The sequence below is a fragment of the Oncorhynchus masou genome, chromosome 6 (genome assembly GCF_036934945.1).
Source record: "Oncorhynchus masou masou isolate Uvic2021 chromosome 6, UVic_Omas_1.1, whole genome shotgun sequence".
Taxonomy (NCBI): domain Eukaryota; kingdom Metazoa; phylum Chordata; class Actinopteri; order Salmoniformes; family Salmonidae; genus Oncorhynchus; species Oncorhynchus masou.
This window is the reverse complement of record NC_088217.1, coordinates 43,272,299-43,289,765: the sequence shown is the minus strand read 5'-3', so window position 1 is coordinate 43,289,765 and position 17,467 is coordinate 43,272,299.

Below are 17,467 nucleotides of genomic sequence, written 5' to 3'. Positions count from 1 at the left end.
GCTCAAATGGTTATTCAATGTCTGTTTTTATTTTATTTTACCCTACCAATAGGTGCTCTTCTTTGTGAAGCATTCCTGGTCTTTCTGGTTGAATCTGTGTTTGAAATTCACTGCTTGACTGAAGGACCTTACAATTATTTGTATGTGTGGAGTTCAGAGATGAGGTAGTCATTCAAAAATCATGTTAAACATGATTATTGCACACGAAGTGAGTCCATGCAACGTATTATGTGACTTGTTAAACACATTTGTATTCCTGAACATATTTAGTCTGGCCATTACAAAAGGGTTGAATACTTATTGACTCAAGACATTTCAGCTTTTCATTTTTAATTAATTTGTAAAAAAATTCATTATGGGGTATTGTGTGTAGGCCAGTGACGCAATGTGTTGATTACATGGGGCATGTAATCAAGACATGGTTTGATCTGCTTGCTACGTGGTCATTAAAGCAGTTGCATTTGCTCTCACTCTGGATTCCATACAAGATTCAGTATATCAGACACACACACAACCAATGACCACATCACTACGTGAACAGAGGGCATTATTTAAGCACCCATTGTGTCTTTCTTTGACCCCTTTTACAAACCCTAACTCTAGATTGGTAAGACATTGCACCTACAGCTGACCCTAACACTACAATGTATTAACAATCTATGGTTAGGATTAGGGTTAGTAGGCACGTGGCAGACAGTGCAGAGTACCTTCCAAGTTGCCCTTCCAGTCTCCAAAGTACCCTTTTGGGTGGTGGTATAATTACACGCAAAAATATTTTTGTTCGGAACTCACCGCTGCCTGCAAGTCGTCATGACGCCATCATGTCCTCCACCTCCCACCCTGTCCCCGTTGGTTGTGCCTGTTTCCAAGTCTGACCTGTATGGAGATTGAGCTTGCCCCTTATCCAAACATGCATGGCTTGAGAGATGTGGTCACTGGTCGAGTGTGTGTAGCTATTTACCTAGTTTAAATATCAACAGTACTGGATAACACTTGATTCAGCCTACATCATCATCATCAATATTCGGTCTGGATGGCTGATATGCACAGCAGATAGAGGCAGAAAGACAAAGAGGAGCAGAGCACCATGGGAGTTGTATGCTGAGATGATCACATTCTAAATAAATGGTTGAACTGAATTTCGTTCTCCCGTCTCATCATTATTTAATTGTTATAAAGACGTGGTTGTGAAACCCACGAGACATAACAAAAGATTGGTGACGAGTAAATCTGAACCTGCAGGATCTATTTTGTCCGGAAGAAGTGGGTTTTTACAAGTTTCAAACTTATTTTCTGTGTTACAGTCTAGGCTAATGTTAACACATCGTATTGCTATCAGTGCAAAGTGAAAAGTCGAGCTCGGTAGCTAAGAGAGAGAGTTAGCGTCATCATGGATGCCAGTAAAGGATTAGTGGCGAGCGTTGTAGCAGGAAAACAACGTGATAAAAAATTGAGGGAACTAGAGTGAGTAAAGGAAAGGACATTATTCAACTGTGAAGAGGAACTTTGGAATTAAAAGCTGCTTAAGGAGCGAACTTGAGGATGAAACATCAGTGAGTGAAGTGAATGAAGATCACATGACTGAGGACAATATTGAAGTGTGTGACATTTCAGGAGCCTATTGAGATATGAAAAATGTCTGGAATTGTTGAAAACATTGGAAAGTTCGATAAAAGTATTGAGCAGTGAAGCTCATATACAGAACGGCTTGAATATTTTGTTCTTGAAAATTGCATTGATTTGGACAAAATTGTGCGTACATTTTTTTGTGTAATGGGGCCAAAAACATTTAATTTACTGCTACAGCCAGACAGGCCAGGTAATAAGACATATGGGGATATTGTGGAAATAATACTGAAGGACACTTTTCACCAGAACCATTAGTTTTTACTGAAAGGTTTAGGTTCCACAGAAGAAATCAGTAAGCAGGAGAATCCGTGTACAATGTTTTGCTGCTGCATTAAATAGACTTTCAGAGCACTGTGAGATTAATGATGTTCGAAATGACACCATTACAGACAGACTAGTATGTGGGCTATGGAGTGAAGCTACACAAAAGAGACTATAAAAGACCATTGATGTAATTGTGTCCATGGAACTAGCTCCGCAGTTGAGTTCATCAGGACGAGCGCACAGATTTGCAACTGAAAATCAGAGACAGGGAAATCAAGGCACTTGCTTCCGCTGTGGCAAGGCAGGACATCAGGCCTCTACATGCTGGTGTAAGGACATGGATTGCCTGGCATGTGGTAAAACCACTCCAAAAAGCATTACGTCAAACAGTATGTATACCATGTGTATTCTGTACACGCAACTAATAAAACCTGAAAAGGGCCACATCGAGCGAGCCTGGAGAAACCAAAAGAGCTCAGAGAAAACATCAAACTGACATTCCACTGAAAGAAAAACAGACATGTTCACACTGTTGAGCAAGAGAACACAGAGGTAAACATATTTACACCAATAATAAAACCTATTCATCCTACCCAATACATTCCCAATTTGTCCTAAATGTCTTCCTGATTAGTGACTAGACTAGGAAGTCACACTGAATATACTGACTGTTACTGGGGGGCCGCATGGCTACTATGTCTCTCCCTTACTAGAGGGCCAGTCAGTGGGTATGGAGATCGACAGAGGGGCAGATGTATTTCTTGTTTCAGACAGTCCACAAAAAGACACTGAAATCCCTTCCACTTGAACCGACATACATCATCGATTTGAAGCATCACTGATATGTCAGTACAGTTAAACGGATAAACTGAAAAGCTGCCACTCCACGTCGTTAAAGGAGACTATCCATCACTACTTGGACGTTTGTGGTTGGAGAAAATCACACTGGACTGGGCATCAGTGAGGTGAGTACAATAACACATGGAGAGATGGGAAGTATGAAAAACATTAAACATTAAAACGTAGCATTAAGCCAGACAACAAACCAAGGTTTCTGAAAGCACAACCCATACTTTATGCTATCCGACCAAAAGTCCAGACTGACTTGGACGCTCTAGTTAAGAACAAAGTACTGGAGCCGTTCAACGTGAGTGAATGGGCAACACTCATCGTACTATTCCTTAAGAAAGATGGTGGAATCAGGATATGTGGAGACTTTAAAGTCACAGTTAACCCTGTGTTGTCTGCTGAGCAGTATCCATTACCACACATAGACAAGCTTTTCGCAGGCGGAGCTGGGGATCAAAAGTTCAGCTAAATCTACTTCTGCTAAGCCTACTTGCAGATGCACATGGATGAAAAGTCAAAGGAGTTGCTGACCATCATGACACACAAGGGGCTTTTCAGGTACTGTTGTCTACCATTTGGAATCACAAGTGCACAGCGCTGTTTCAGTGTGCGATGGACCAGATATTGAGTGGATTATCAGGGGTACAAAGCTACCTAGATGACATCTTTGTTACTGAAAAGGACAAAGAGGACCATCTCCAGAACTTAGATGCATCCATTCGGAGTCAAATGTGCATTCTTCCAATCACCGGTTGAATACTTCAGACACGTCATCGACGCTACGGGCCTTAAGAAGACGCCGTCTATGATCAAGGCTGTCTTGGACGCCCCTGCTCCTCAGCTCAACCAACTAGGTACTTTCCTGGGGTTACGGAATTACTACGGACGTTTTATCCCGAGGTTAGCAACAAAGTTGATGTCGCTGCATCAGTTGCTTTGTCAGCACAAAGCAGGGAAATATACTGAACAATGCGACAAAGCATTCTTGAAAACCAAGAAAACACTCCTGAAATCTGAGGCATTGACACACTTTGACCCATCATTGCCCATTCAAATAGAGTAGCTTGTAATGCTGGTCCCTGTGGTGTAGAAGCAGTCATATCCCATATCATGACTTCCGGTGAAGAGATGCCGATTACTTTCGCATCAAGGACATTGAGCAGAATGTAACTACACACAGATGGAACGAGAAGCCATAGACATTGTCTTTGGACTGCGTAAGTTTCAGCAGTATCTTTATGGGAGGAAGTTCACCCTTCTTACGGATCAATGTCCGCTGATGATCACCTTTGAACCGCATACTGAGATTCCGTCACCTACTGCAAGCAGAATGCAAAGGTGGGCTTTGTTGTTGTCAGCACACACCTACAACATCAAGTAACGCAAGTTAGAACTGCACTGGAATGCAGATAGACTTTCCAGGTTACCACTACCTGTAGTCACGCCAAGTGGACATCTACTTCAGACAAGTGGAAAAGGCACCATTCACTTCGACATTAGTGTGGAGAAACACCAGAAACGACCCAGTGTTATCTGAAGTGATGGACATCATCATCAAAAGTAGAGCCGCAGGGGATGCTCCAGAACTGAACCTTACCAGAAGAACTGACCTATCAGTACAGTCTGCTTGTTTGCTGTTGGGGAGGAGAGTAATCATTTCCGCCTTTGCTGAGGAAACCAGTGTTGTAACAGCTACACTCAAGTCATTGTGGAATGGTTTGCATTAAGGAAATCGCACAAATCTACTTCTGGTGGCCTGGAATGGTAGGAAGCATTGAGCAGAAGGTGAAAATGTGTTCCCCATGTCAGAATGTAAGCAACATACCTCAACTTGCACCTCTTCATCCATGGAATTGGCCGGAGGACGCGTGGCAATGCATATACATCAACTTCGCAGGTCCATTCGAAGACAGAATGTTTCTCGTGTTCGTGAATGCTCATAGCAAGTGGCCAGATGTTGACATCATAAGATCTACTACTGAAGAGAAGACCATCGAGAAGCTTGGAGAACTGTTTAGTCGATTTGGCACGCCACTCTAACTAGTTAGCGACAACGGACCGCAGGTAGTGTCCCTAGAAATGGCCACGGTTCCCACAGGTGAATGGTGTACAGCACATCAGGTCCGCCTTGTATCACCCATCAACCAACGGGCTGGGGGAGAGATTCGTACAGACCGTGAAATATGCCTAAATGCCTATCAGGGTCAAGGAACACTGCACCAACGCTTCAACAGCATCCTGCCATCCTACCGGAACACACCTCACGAAACCACCAAGGCTTGGCCTGAATCACTACTCATAGAGAGAGCTACGCACAAGCTTCAACCAACTCAAACCTCAGAACGTAAAGGACTGCACAGGACATCATCTTGAGGTGACTGTTGTTCATAATGGGAGAAGGGTTAGGGTTTTAGCTGTAAGTGCAATGTAGGGTTCAGGTTTTCTTCAGAGCCATCAGCCCCTCTCCTTTCCTCTCCTCTCCTGTCTACTCTCCAGCAGCAGGTCACAGACTGTCTTGTAATTAAGACCCGAGGAGAGCTGGGAGTGAGACAGAGCATGTGATGAGTCTGCTCATCAATCCACAGACCAGGCAGGGCTCAGTGCTCTGGGTCCCTCCTCTCTCGGGCTCCTGTGGAGACTGACTGCGACACTGAGCAGTGGACAGCAGTTCAGAGGGAAAGCCAGTAGTAGAAGGTAATACCCATTATAGCCTGAGTTATAAGTCTGGTGACTGTTTCTTAGGTTTGACTATAAAATAATAGGCTGTATGGATAGAGCCGAGTGGTGTTAATGTTGCCTGGGGAAACTGATGGGAATTATCGTCTTTGAAACATGATGTAAGCAAGTGACATAATTCGTCTCTCTATCTTCTTACCTTCCTAGCGATGAGGCTCTTTGATCTCTGGGAGCAGTTAGCTAATGGTGGAGATAAAGATATGCCAGTCTCCTCCTCTCCCTTTATCCACCTCTTCTTTTCTTCCTCCACTTCCCCCTCCCGGGCTCCGTGGCGAGGCCAGACAAAGTGAGGGAGGAAGATGACAGCCTTACTTCCTGTGAACATCCTCATCAGCGCTGCGGATCGATCACATTAACATTACCTCACACTCCAATCAATGGCTGGCGCAGCTACTGAGCTGTGCTTAACGTGAAGACAAAGGAAATGAATTTCTCATCATCTTATGTCGTCTATCATCCCTAACTCCTCCTTTTGCGCTCTCTCTCCCTCCCTCCATCTCACACACAATGCCCATGCACACAAACACATCTCATTATCTCTCGCTTTATCCCTCTCTTTCTTCTCTCCAATTCTCTCTCCTTTCGCTCTCTCTGATGGGGACCCAGGTGTTGGTGGAAATGGAGGAGATGGAGACAGTGGACAGAGCTATTGAAAGCAAGCAGCAGGAGTTAAGTGGAACAAATACAATCCCTATTTTTGTTTCTTGTGGGTAACTGAACATTACCAATCCAAATCTGTTCTTGCATGTGCATGCGCAGACACACCAACACTGATAACAACCTTGTAACTATACTATAGCTTTGTTATAATGTCCTGCAGCGAATATTCTCTGTCATCTTTCAGAATTGATAGTGACCCCTTTTATATCAATTTCTCTCCAACACAAACAGCAGAGCCAGCAGACTGTGGATGGAGCCCCTGCAGAACAGAAGGATTACTGTCAGTGTCTCACCTCTAAGGCATAGCATGCCCAAATCCTTAGAGCAACTTTGGAGCAAATTTATTAATGTGATTTACATAAAGTTAAACTTCCCACATGCAGCCAAGGAGGGCATTCTAAAATAAGCTGTGGTGACAGAGCCAATGTGTTATGTGTGTCAGGCCCGGGGCAGGGGGGGTCTCCCAGGGGAGCGCTGGCCTGGAAATGACACAGAGTGAGGGAAGAGCCCAGATGCAGGGGAATCAGTCATCTCATCTGCTGGGGCGCCAAAAGGACAAAGATGCATTACCGGAGCTACGGACACAAACACATGATATTCCAGACATATAGGTGTAAAGGTGATTTTAGAGAGGGATTAGGGGGAAGAGATGATGCAAGGGCACTTACAGTATGCTTTCAGTACCATGAACACTTCATATTTTCAGAGGCACTGTGGTAACTATATTTTCCGCAGCACTTATTTACAGAAAGGAGCATTATCTATGACCATTTTTCTTAGAAACAAATTGTCTTTCCAAGATGTTTTATGTATAACTAGGTAATAACATGTCAAATATAACAACAAGGGGCCAAAGACAGCAATGAAGCTAAAATTACTTATATATAGTGATATATTATGATGAAATAATCGTCCATAGAGCTGTCATGTCATATTTGGCTGAAAATAGCCATGTATACCGCAAGTTCAATATTTTCTCCAACATCTTGACAGAATCGTGATCTGAAACTAAACTGACACCTTTTTGATAGAATCTATTTTGAGAATCTATGATGGAATCTCTGGAGAGCTGAAGTGATAGAAAAGGAGGAACACAATCCAGTGTCAAATGGAACATGAGGTGAAGAAGAATTCTTCCCTCTGGAGCCACACAGAATTCCCTGGAACCTCTTAACAGGGCCATGACACGCAACAAGCCACATTTGGACCTGTAAAAAGCATGATCTTAACAATCAGGCACATGCAACATGCCACAAAGAGAAAGGTGCCACGGGTATCACCAACACCACAGACCCCATGTGCCTCATGCATGCCTCCACTGTTACCAACCACAACTGTGAAATTACCAGAATACCTTTCCACTTTATTTTATTTATTTATTTTACCTTTATTTAACCAGGCAAGTCAGTTAAGAACAAATTCTTATTTTCAATGACGGCCTGGGAACAGTGGGTTAACTGCCTGTTCAGGGGCAGAACGACAGATTTGTTCCTTGTCAGCTTGGGGGTTTGAACTCGCAACCTTCCGATTACTAGTCCAATGCTCTAACCACTAGGCTACCCTGCCGCCCCACTTAACTGTGAAAAGGTGAAAAAGCAAAATTGTCAACACCTAGTTTTAGCTCGAGACCCCAAAGACAACTGTTACCGAGTCAGAAAGCCATCTGAGAACGAGAGCAGGAAGGAAGGATTCATTTAACCGCGTCAGGAATGTTTCATCTTAATTACCTCACTGCTGCCAAGCAAATCTGATTGGCCGTTCCTGACAGGAAATTCATAGTGCGATATGAATTACTCCTGCAGGATCCATTCTATATTTAATATGCAGGGTGCATGCCAGTCATTACCAGCCTGTGTTTCAGCCTGGCCTGTATGTCAGCAGTAATCAAATCTAAACGTTAACAACAGCACGTTCACCAATCAATAGGAGGGGGGGGGCATTTACAGCACGATATTCATTTATTCTTTCATGTGTGTTTGTCTCTCTGCACCATGTCGAAAATCCTGTTAACACATCTCACAACCCTGTTCTTATTCCCCCAATATGACCGTGTTTCTCTTTTGCATCACGTTTAACATAAGCGTACTATATTATTATTATATTATTATAAATATTATTCAGTCCACACACATTCAATATTTTTTAATTCATCCTTTATCAAACATCACTGCTGATTAGGGTTGCAACATTCTGGTAACTTTCTGCTTTTCCAGAAATCCTGGCTGGAGGATTCTGGATTTATTCCCGCCTGAATCTTCCAACGGGATTTCTGGAAGATTTGGTAAAGTTTCTGGAATTTTGCAACCCTAGTGCTGGTATATAACAGATTATTCCTACATATAAATCTGACATTGTTTCTTCTGTGAACTTGGGCTCCTGGTTAAATAAAGGTATAATCAAAAGAAAACTATGCATGTATACTGCTCCATTCAGATCATTTATCTAATCATTTTCATTATATAATAAAACATTTTTTACATTCACTCAAATTATCACTGAAACATTTGGTTGATAAATCAGATTTATGCATCACAATGCATCAGAAGTAAATGCTCAAGTGTCCCAGTTTACCCATCAAACACTCCTTCTGGTTTAACCTCAGATTTGACCAGGGAGTGACCAGGGTCTGTCAGAATGCAACCAACCGTGGCTCAATCAGCTTCAACGACAGTGTTCAGTTACTGGGCAACAGTCAGAGGAGTATCGAAACAGCTCAGATAACGCTGCCCTGAGACTTCAACAGTGGAGCAACACTGACCTCTAGTGTCTGAGATAATCACATAAAACTCAGCCTGTTAATCTCCCACCCCGCAGCTACTTGAGCTCTCAAATTGCTTTCTTAAATCATTCAGAATGTGAGAGGGGACATAGAGGAATACCAAAAAACAAAAACAAAGCACTGTGCCAATTACTAGCCGTGGTTCCACAACAGACTTTAAAAAAACGAATCAATCACTTTCTCCCTACATGGTGGGGTGTGTGTGTGTGTGTGTTTGTATGTGTGTCAAAGGAGTCTGGTGAGGGCATAATGGTTCATAATAATGGATTGACTGGAGTGAATGGAATGGTATCAAGCATTCCAGCCATTATCATGATCTCATCGTCCCCATTTAAAGTGCCACCGGCCACCACTGGTATGTGTGTGTGTTTCTGTGTCGGTGTGTGAGTGTGAGCAGATCAGATTGTTTGGAATATACACCCTGCTAGTCTATGAGCTTTGTTGATGAGTACAGAATAAGTCAGCCATGTGTTGTTACCTGTAGTTTGTGTTTGGGGTCATTTTTTAGGCATCGATTGCCCTGCCTGTTTATTCCCAGTGGCTCTCTGTGTTCAGAACCATACCTTATTGAGCCTATCCAGGTCGAGGAGCACAACTGGAGGTGGCCTTCGCACTGCCTGTCTAAAACAAAACTGAACTGAACCATTCCAGAGCCTGATCTGGAGGGCTTGGTTTAAGAGAGGGGTACAGGAGAGAGAGCTGTGTGACGGGTGCACGTTTCCGATTTCTAACTATCTCAAGGTCACTAAACATCTCAGTATGGCAGTGGATACAGGGTTTACTGCCCTCCTGTGACCTTGCACTGTTGCAGTGGGGATGTAAAACTCTGGGCTACGATATGAGTGGCACACACACGCACGTGCACACAAACACACACAATTTTAGTTAATGACACTCAGCACAGGTGACCTCTTGCCCATGTTCAAACTCTCTATCCATCCACAGGGCTGGCATGTGTTATTGGCACTGCCACCCTAAGCCTGTGATGAAGTGACATGTCCAACTGGCACCATGTTCGCATGGGCAGGACTGAACAGATGCCATTCATTTCTGCCAAAGTGGCCCAAAGATCAGCTGGCCACCATTTGAAAAAAACAGCAGCCAGTATTAAGTGAAACTAATGTACAACTCAGTGATGACAAAGCACGAAGTCACATGACATACAATACATTACCAAATATATGTGGACACCTGCTTGTCAAACCTCTCATTCCAAAATCATGGGCATTAATATGGAGTTGGTCCTCCCCTTTCTTCTATAACAGTCTCCACTCTTCTGGGAAGGTTTTCCACTAGATGTTGGACAATTGCTTCAGGGACTTGCTTCCATTCAGCCACAAGAGCATTAGTGAGGTCAGGCACTGATGTTGGGCAATTAGGCCTGGCTCGCAGTATGTGTTCCAATTCTTCCCTAAGGTTTTCGATGGGGTTGAGGTCAGGGCTCTGCGCAGGCCAGTCAAGCTCTTCCACACCGATCTCAATAAACCATTTCTTAATGAACCTCGCTTTGCGCACTGGGCCTCGTCATGCTGAAACAGGAAAGGGCCTTCCCCAAACTGTTGCCACAAAGTTGAAAGCACAGACTCGTCTAGAATGTCATTATATGCTGTAGAGTTAAGATTTCCCTTCACTGGATCTACGGGGCCTAGCCCAAACTATGAAAAACAATAATGGGTCCCAAACCCATTATTCTTCCATCACCAAACTTTACAGGTGACACTATACATTGGGGCTGGTAGTGTTCTCTTGGCAACCACCAAACCCAGATTAGTCCGTCAGACTGCCAGATGGTGAAGCGTGAATCATCACTCCAGAGAACACATTTCCACTGCTCCAGAGTCCAATGGTGGCAAGCTTTACACCACTACAGTCGACACTTCACATTCACATGATGATCTTACTCTTGTATGCGGCTGCTCGGCCATGGAAACCCATTACATGAAGCTCCTGACGAACAGTTATTGTGCTGACATTGATTCCAGAGGCTGTTTGGAATTTGATATTGAGTGTCGCAACTGAGGAAAAACTATTTTAACGGGTTATACGCTTCAGCACACGGCGGTATCGTTCTGTGAGCTTGTGTGGTCTACCACTTCGCTACCTGAGCCGTTGTTGCTCCTAGAAATGTCCACTTCACAATAACAGCCCTAGCAGGGCAGCTCTAGCAGGGCGGAAATTTTACAAACTGACTTGTTGGAAAGGAGGCATCCTATGACGGCGCTACGTTGAAAGTCACTGAGCTCATCAGTAAGGCCATTCTACTGCCAATGTTTGTCTATGGAGATCGCATGACTGTGTGCTCGATTTTGTACACCTGTCAGCAACGAGTGTGGCTGAAATAGCCTAATCCACTAATTTGAAGGGGTGTCCACATACTTTTGTATATATAGCGTAGTTCTCTCCAACTCCCTTTCTCGGTTCCTCTCTCTCGTTCTCTCAACCTCCCACCCCACCCCACCCCACTCACTCTCTCGCTCTTCCTTCTCTCTCTCCAGCAGCGGGCATGTTGGTTGCTGATGCATTCCTATGACATATTGAGGTAATAAAAAGCCCTCCTCGGGGACGGCCCTACTGGACTAATTAAACACCTCCTCTGCGACCTTATTGCGGGAGGCTGTTGCCATGGAATCGTAATACATCTTATGGGCCCTGTGTCAAACTAAATCTCCCATCTCCAATTTATAGGGGGAGAAAAGTTGCAAGGTCATTACCTCAGAAGGCCCAATTACACAAAATAATCTCCTCAGTATAAATGAACTGGATTCACAGCCAGCACAGAGATACTGGTTTGATAGGAGGGGTATGGGTACACTGTTTGTGTTTGTCGAGCACGTGAGATGAATGGAGAAAGGTTGTCTTATCACTATGTGAAGTGGGCTACAGCCTCCGGAGATATTTGTTTTACATCACATACTTGTTTGTGATGAGGAAAAGCTTTTACAAATAATAAAATGTAAAAACAAATATTTTGATCACTGTATTGTGCTCTGAAAACTCACCAAACTATTCCTGAGATATTTACTTACTAGAAGCAATTTGAATATCAAACTCACAAAAATTAAAATGACAGAAGTGCACACACTTGTGTAACAACACCATCAACTGTGCTGATTGTGTTGGCAGGGACAGAAAGCTATCCTGGTCACACCCCCACACATGCAATATAATTGAAAAGCCAAGAATGTCCTCTCGAAAGGTACAACAGGACTTAATATAGTGGGATGTATAGCCTCAGAGAGGGGGGGAGAATAATGTCCATTAGAGTGGACAGAAATGAATTGCTGGTCTCAGGAGGATAGTTCCCCAAACAATAGAATGAATAAACATGGTTGACTGAACTCTTTATTACCGAATAACACTATTTTCCCTTTGAGACATTTTCCTGCATAAGCAAATAGATTTTTCCAGCCTCAGGCAAGAGAAGTAAACGTACAGACCATTCTTGAATAAGCAATCCGGGGGCCGGTCTATAGTTATTCACCTTCTGATTAGTTACCAGATAACATAATACATATCCTAGGCCATACATCTCACTTTGCTCAATAGCGTAATTACTTCTTTTCTATAAGAGTGTGTGAATGAGTGGGTGGGTGTAGTCTAACACAAGGCAAGCTGAGAGGTTAGCGAATCAACTAAAGGAAAGTAAAGAGTGTGAAACTGAGGCAACAGGTGCCGTGCCATGTGTGGTCAGCCTGTGATTAAAGGTGTCCTTTGATTAAAGGTGTCCTTTGATTTGGACTGTCATGCACTGGGGGTCAATGCGACAGGCGACTCAACACCTGTCATCACGGGACCCACTCATCAGTCATCCACTTCATATGCTGCCCATTAAAGCCAGACATGTGGGAACCTTCCTGACCAAACACCTACTGACCCACTCCACATCTGTTTACAAAGCCTTAATCACATTGGGTCCTATTCCGAATGTACGCCTTTCCTATGCACGCCTTCTCAGTATTTGGTATTCAGACCTACCTTATGCAGGTGTGTAACAGGTTTTGCAGGTGTGGTTCCCTTTGCACGCGCTGAATACATTTAATTCAACCGCTGAAAACCCTCCCACTTGCTGGCCAACAGATTTTCTCGTGGAGTTTTCAGTACGTTTATCTTAAGCCATCCCTTTAAATACAGTGTACCTTTAATTAGAATACAGGGATCAATAAAAGAAGGCCATCTAAATACATGCATTTTCATCCCTGATTCAGCACCAACTGGTAGTTTAAAAAAATACTCTGATTTTGTAGATTATTTAGGCAATAGTTAGGGTTAGGAAAGTATGTATGAATCATACATATCAGGTTTGGAGAGCCTTTATGCACTAAATATATTGATTAATCAAAAGCCCAGTGTTTGATCCTGAAAGTTGTCATTATTAAATTTCAATCCATGAAATATTGGAAGGTGTAAAAAACGTATACAACCGGGGTTGAACAATAGTCCTATAAATCCACCCTGATCCTCACTCATCAAACTGTATGACAAAGGTCCAGTCATCGTGAACCGTGCACCAGGCTCCAGGTTTAACATGCTACAACGGTCCAGTCATCGTGAACCGTGCACCAGGCTCCAGGTTTAACATGCTACAACGGTCCAGTCGTCGTGAACCGTGCACCAGGCTCCAGGTTTAACATGCTACATGTGGTCTGAGTCCCATAATGATTCAAATAGGGTATATTTCCCAAATGAATGCACAACGTTAGCCAAATATGCCCTGCAGCAACTACACAGATGTGACAGAGGAAAGAAAAGTCAACGGAATGGTATGATGCAAAATGGAAGCTACAAATGAAAGACAACTAAAACTAAAGTTACAGTCATAAATGTATGTGGGTATTACTGACGGTGGCTCCCGATAGCGGCTAATATTTAACATTTAACAAATTGTAAAATAAAATGGAGAAATGCCCAGGTCCATATATAATTAAAACAATCTAAAGCACATACATCAACTCGGCAGGTTCAACTCTACCGAAGCCTATAACTCGGGTCTCCAAATTTTATCCATTCAAATTAGCAGGGCACAACATTTTCTGAATAATGACACAGCTATTTATAGCCTTCTTCACTATTGAAAAAGGGCACAATTCATGTTATGATTTTCAGTTTCAGCTTCCATATGACTGGTTTCACATTTGTCTCCATGATCACAAGGAAAAATCATCTAAAAACAATTGCTATGTATATTTTCAAACAGTTTATAAATATAAAAACAATTTATAAATTACAGTGCGTGGAGAACGCTGTTATTTCAATCAAAAAGTAGATGCTTTTTCCACTCTACACTTTCCATTATTTCTTCATGCATACAGGTAGTGGAATTATTAGGGAATTAAGTGAAGGTCAGAACACAATACATATCTGTAGACACACTTCCATCACAGCTTCATTTCTTAGATCTCCACCCAGAACGAATTGCGGGTGAATAGCATGATATTCTCATGCTTAAGTTCAAGGCCAAAGAACACAGAGAGTTCCTAAAAAAGGGAATCACATTCCATTTATGAGCGCTTAACTCGGGTCGGAATTGGCAGAGAGATGGAGAGAAAGAAAAGAGAAAGACAGAGAGAGGAGAGAGAGAGAGAATTGAAAGAGGGAAAAGAGAGAGGGAAATAGCGATAGAGTGTGTGAGTGCTTGTGAGTGTGCATACGTGAGTCTGGGTTTCTGAGAAAGAGATGCAGAGGGGATTCTCTTCAAAAGGCCAGGATTCAAAGAGCAGGGAGTTTCAAAAGGAAACAGCACTGAGGGCAGTTTGGTTTGAACTGTGTTTGGGAAAAGGACTCTGGGTAAGAAAGGCATTCCTGAAGAGCATTAAGTGAGTCTCTGTGAGAGAGAGAGGAGAGGAAAGTAGGATGAGAAATAAAGAGAGGAGGAAGGCATTGGCTGCATAGAGAACTCTGCAGAAGGGCTATGGAGGGATAGTACAGGGGAGGTGCAGAAGGAGCAACAGTGTGTTCTAACATTGAGCGAGGAAGAGAGTGTAAGAAAGAGAGAGAAGACAGAAAGGCAAAGAGATATTGGGACACGTAGTGGTAGAACATTGGCCTCAGGCTGTGCTACGTGCTATGACTCCCATCTCTTCTGTTTAGGAAGCTGAGTGTGTGTGCGTGTGTACGGCAGGGGCCAGCAGTGGCCTACATACCCTGCTCGCCCTGGTGCTGGAGTGATGGCTACAGAATAACCGTGTCAGTGGCCCTGTGCCCCGCCATACCAGCTCCTTCACACACGTAATAAACACACTCCATCACCCGTTCAAGCTCAGCTGCACAGACCAATCGCCAGCAGCCTCCCAAAGAGAGCAAATTAATTATAGATGTACGTTAAATTACTTTCATTACCTCCCCTGGTTGGTCCATGGATGGGACAGAGAGAGTGACTAATGAAATAGTGTTTCAATACCTCCTCTAGCCGTGAACGCTCTTCCCTCTCTCTATTGCTCCCCCTCTCTCTTTATCTCTATTGTTCCTCTCTCCCTCTCTCTATTGCTCCCCCTCTCTCTTTATCTCTATTGCTCCTCCTCTCTCTTTCTCTCTATTGCTCCTCCTCACTCTCTCTCTCTATTGCTCCTCTCTCCATTGCTCCCCCTCTCTCCCTCTCTCTATTGCTCCTCCTCACTCTCTCTATTGCTCCCCCTCTCTCCCTCTCTCTATTGCTCCTCCTCTCTCCCTCTCTCTATTGCTCCTCCTCTCTCTTTCTCTCTATTGCTCCCACCCTCTCATCCTCCTATTTTCTACACCACCTCCTCCCTGCTCAGTACCTCCCCTCCTTTACTCCCCCTCTCTCTCACTCCTTTCCTCCCTCTGAATATCTCAACATGGCTGACTGCTGAACAGTGGGAAACTGGTGGTTCTTTTTATTCCATGGAGGGCTGTGAAGAAAAGTCAATGTCAAATGTTGGTGTGAATAGATAATGCATTAAAGAAGGTCTGCAGGGGGGAGATAGATAACATGGAGAGAGGGGTGGATTGTGCAAAGAAGACCAATGTGACCCAGGATCCATCACTGTAGGAACCCTAACAGGGCCGTGAAATAGGTTCTGTCCCATGTAGGTACTGGGGAGACAGAGGAGGGGAGAGGTAGATTATTACCACAGTTCACAATAAAGGAAAAAGTCATCCCTGCAGTATACCATCTCTCACACAAATAATACAAAACTCACACATACAGTGTGTAATTAAAACAATAGACCAAACAGTTAACCAACTGGAGTCAGGCCAGAAGAAATACCCTTGCTATAATGTTTAAGCTGGTCAATGTTTGTCAACAGGTGATATTGATTTCCTGTTTCACCTGGCTCAGTTGATAATGGCCACCATCTACAATCAAAGGATATTCTGCCTTCCTACATTCAAAGCAGCCTCCAAAAAGGACTAGCACTATTTATTCTGACTACAGTAGCTAGTTCTGCTGTCACAAAGAAGTTTCTGCACTCTGTATTGTAAAGCAATCTCAACTGGCATTTCTTGCATGGTAAAAATGTCAAACCGTACACATGGGGACATATTCTGACATTTAAGAAAGCAGTTCATAAAATTTAAGCAGTCTTTGATGAAACTTGCTTTCATATGGTTAATAATGCCAGCACGCAGGGTACACTCCAAGGGGAATCACACATTACCAAACATCCCAACTACAACACATAATGAAGAATCCCTGGGCTGCCTAGTGTGGAAATAGCACAGGTCTGGCATTAAACTCCAGGGCAAAGGGATACTCTCTAAACCAATTAAAATAACATGTCATCGCCACCACAGACAGACATGAAATACTTTGAAAGGCTGGTCATGGCTCACATCAACACCATTATCCCAGAAACCCCAGACCCACTCCAATTTGCATACCGCACCAACAGATCCACAGATGATGTCATTTCTATTGCACTCCACACTGCCCTTTCCAACCTGGACAAAAGGAACACCTATGTGAGAATGCTATTCATTGACTACAGCTCAGCATTCAACACCATACTGCCCCCAAAGCTCATCACTAAGCTAATGACCCTGGGACTAAACTGCTCCCTCTGCAACTGGATCCTAGACTTCCTGACGGGCCGCCCCCAGGTGGTAAGGGTAAGTAACAACACATCCGCTATGCTGATCCTCAACACGGGGGCTCCTCAGGGGTGCGTGCTTAGTCCCCTTCTGTACTCCCTGTTCACTAATGACTGCACAGCTAGGCACAACTCCAACACCATCATTAAATTTTCTGATGACACAACAGTGGTAGGCCTGATCACCAACAACGATGAGACAGCCTATAGGGAGGAGGTCAGACACATTGACACATTGTCAGACACATTGACTCTGTACAACCCATGTATATAATAGCCCCGCTATTGTTATTTACTGCTGCCCTTTATTTATTTGTTTTTCTTATCTCTTACTTTTTTTGTACTTTAAATTATTATTTTTTGTTGGTATTTTCTTAAAACTGCATCACTGGTTAAGGGCTTGTAAGTAAGCATTTCACTGTAAGGTGTTGTATTCGGCGCATGTGACAAATAACATTTGATTTGACAGAAAGAGACAGGTTTTCCCAGAGTTGTGTCAGTG